We start from the raw sequence: 3,805 nt of genomic DNA, 5'->3' as shown, positions 1-3,805 counted from the left end.
GTCCCAGGTTCGATTCTGGTCAAGGGCATATACCTTGGTTGCGGGCACATCCCCAGTAGGAGATGTGCAGGAGGCAGCTGATCAATGTTTCTCTCTCATCGATGTTTCTAACTCTCTATCTCTCTCCTTTCCTCTCTGTAAAAAAATCAATAAAATATTTTTTTTTAAAAAAAGAGGGTCATGTTTCACAGGGCACAAGTTATAAACATCTGGTGTCTTAGTTTCCTGCTAATTATAATAAATCACAACAATGTCGGTGTCTTAAAAAATGTGCAAATTTACTATTTTATAGTTCTAGGTCAGAAATCTTAAATCAAGGTGTTGGCAGGGCTGTGTTCTTCTGGAGACTGTAGGCAAGAATCCATTTCCTTGCCTTTTCCAGCTTCTAGAGGCCGTCTGCGTTCCATTGTTCTTATCACTCCAATTTCTGCCTTTACCTTCACATCTGCTTCTCTGCCTCTAATTCTATCGCCTTCCTCTTATAAAGACCCCAGTGATTGTAATGGAGTCATTCGGATAATCCAAGAATATCGCCCTATCTCAATATCCTTAATTTATTCACATCTGAAAAGCCCCTTTAATTTATGCACACATTTACAAATTATGGAGACTAGGAGTTGGACATCTCCTGGGGCAGGACATTATTCAGCCTGCCATACCTGGTAAATTGAACAGCTGCAAGAGCCAAGTAATAGTGCAAAGTAAGAATCACAGGTTAACATTGTGGCAACCTGAAAGTGTGCCACTAGAATCTGCCTTCAGGAAAGACTTTGTAAGATGGCCATGCACTTAGCTGACAGCCTCTGGTTGCAGCAAATTCTGCAGCCACCACAGCCCTTGAGCAAATATCCGGCTCTTCCTGGACAACTCCCAGCTAATGACTGAGCACAGCAAGGCTTCGAGAGTTTGGCTATTTCCGCTCAATGCGAGACTCTTCTCACAGGCAATCTTAGCTCCAAATTCCCTTTTCTGCTGGCTGAGACTGTCAGGTCGGCGTCATAGCTGTGAGTTTCCTTGTCCTCTTCTGCTTCCTTCCCTCTTTCCTTTCACAGATGTCAGATCTACAGTACAGTGTGAAGGCTGCCCCATCTTGTTTGCTTCCTCCATTATCCCTCCCGGCACAACCCCAATGAGTCTCACATTCCTAACCCATCTCAGTGTCCTCTTGCTCAACTGGCATAAGCCAGTAAACTGCGAGCCCTGATTGACCACTGGACTTCATGTGGTTTAGAAGGACAGAATCAAAGGAAAACGTGTTGAGTAAAGCCATCTGATAGAACCTGAGAAATTTTACACAAGCAATAGAGAGACAAAGCAATTTTACGGGGAGCATAACAAAGGGTGGGGAAAATAAAGGCATTCTTGGGAGGCTTCTTCCTTGGGGAGCTCGATTACTGCAAGTTAGACACGGGCAGTCTTTGCAATGTTACATAAGCCCCGATGCCAGTGTCCAAGGTGTCTGTCAAGACATCTTGTTCCAAGAGCATCATCAGGGGCTCATCTAAGGTCTACACACATACGATTTACTTTCTTTGTATTTATTACAGACTTTTATTTATTTTTTGTTAATTCAAAAGGGAAGGGCACAGCTGAGTTTGACTTCAGGGAAAAGTGAGGCAATTTTGCTTAGCTGTTCCCTTGGTGAAGCACATGATACTGTGCCCTTTGAATTCCCATTTCTATTCTTTGAGTGAGCCTTCACTTTTATAGACTAATATACTTCACTCTTATAAGGCACAGCAAAACATCGTTTTGCTCATCTCTTTTTATTGAAGTAAAACCATCGCTGATCTAACCTCTAGGCTCTTCAACTGTGAGGGGGTAAAAAAGGTATTTGGCTAAAAACTTAATCCTTGGGTATTCCTTTTAAATCCAGGAATTAGGTTCACAGTTGCTTTGTAGACGTGGTGGAAATGGACAGCTCTGTTTTGAGTCCAGACTTTCCTATTCATGGGCTATTATCAGACTATAATTTCAAAACAATATGTTCCCTGTGGAAAGCATGATATCCTCATTATTCTTTTTAATTACTCCTATTTCATATCAGTGGAAAATGTTAATATTCTATCACCCCCTCCAAGAACACCCTTTGCACCTCTGACCCTCCCTAAATTAAAATCATCTCCCTGGCCCATATTTCATGTGAAAAAAAATAAGAAATTGAGTGGCAAAAAGGAAAAGCCTTGGTGAGTTATAGATTTCATTTTAACCTTAAGACCAAGCTTAAAAATTATTCTCCAAATGGATAAATTTAGTCCCAAAATAGTAACACACTTGTGCTGACAGATGGCAGTTCGGATAGAGGAATGCGTGTAGCAAACTGCTGCCTGAAGCACTTCCATCTGTCACCAGGTCTCTCCTTGCCTGGATATTCAAACTACTTTCTCCATTCCTGGGCCATTGTACATACTGTCAGCGTTTGCTTTGCTATGATGTGGACTGAACTGTTCATAAGCATCTCTGAAACAACAGTAATTAAAAATATAACCGGAGTTCTAGCTCTATGGAACTAATACTTTATCATTTAAAAATACCACTTCTTATGGTCTTTCTCAGAACAAAGAATAAGGGAGGAGGGGGAGGAGGATAAGTGGAATAGGGGTGAGTCCGGGGGAGGAAGAAAAGAGAAAAATCTCCCATCCAAGTGTCAAGAAATTTTGCTTTCTTTCCTTTAAAAGAAACGTATTTCTTTTTTTTTCTTATCTATGCAATAAAATATAGCCATATGGCCCGGCCACGTGGCTCAGTGGTTGAGCATCGACATACAAACCAGGAGGTCACAGTTCAGTTCTGGGTCAGGGCACATGCCTGGGTTGTGGGCTTGATCCCCAGTAGGGGGCATGCAGGAGGCAGCCAATCAATGATTCTCTCTCATTGTTGATGTTTCTATCTCTCTATCCCTCTCTCAAATCCATTTTTAAAATATGTTTAAAAAATAGCTATAGGAATGCTTAAAATCTAATTTATTGTTCTTACTTGTAGGCAGCAGAGTAAAGATGAGCCCAGAATCTGTAGCCAGACTCTCTGGGCTCACTCCAGGCAGACCTCCAACACCGCATTGGAAACTTAAGCAAATTTCTGGACCTTTCTGTGCCTCAATTATCTCACCTCTGAGGTGAGAATTAATAAATAGAGCTAGTCCATTGGTTTGATGAGGGTTGAATCAATAAATATAAGCAAATCAGGGCCTGGCACATGATCAGCCATGACAAACCTGAACCTTACCCCTACCCTGACACCCAAGTGGCTACCTAAGCTGTTGACACCAGTGCAGACCTGACTGGCCCCATAACCTTCACTGTGATGTGGTATGAATGCAGCGAGGCTTCTGGTCACCATAACGCCAGGTAGGCTCCCCTGACCACAGCAGACCATCTCCAACAGCTACCAGCTAGCTCACCACAGCCCATAGAAATCCAGTTAGGTACCCAGGGGCTCAAGTCATTGTGACTTTAAACAAGTGAAAACAATTTCTGGGTGGAATATCAGTTTCCTGAAACATGGACTTTTTAAAGACTATACTATACTGCTGGGAGCCAGTCCATCCTTGCTGTTTCAAGGGACCTGGCATATATGGCATACTGTTCTTAATATGTTTGCTCACCTTCTTGGCACTATGTGTTTTAACCAAGGTCACCTCTCCGAGAAAGGTTGTTTCCCCAGGTAGAGATTTTCCCCTGAAGTTAGGGAGGGAATAAAACCCCTTCACTAAGTGCCAGGCAGGTAGTTAATCTCTTTAACTACGAACAATCATGCTTAAGCTACATAATCTTTACTCCCTGGAATGGAGATAAGAACCTCCCTA

The sequence above is a fragment of the Myotis davidii genome, unplaced genomic scaffold (genome assembly GCF_000327345.1).
Source record: "Myotis davidii unplaced genomic scaffold, ASM32734v1 scaffold370, whole genome shotgun sequence".
Classification (NCBI taxonomy): domain Eukaryota; kingdom Metazoa; phylum Chordata; class Mammalia; order Chiroptera; family Vespertilionidae; genus Myotis; species Myotis davidii.
This window is presented reverse-complemented; position numbering follows the sequence as displayed.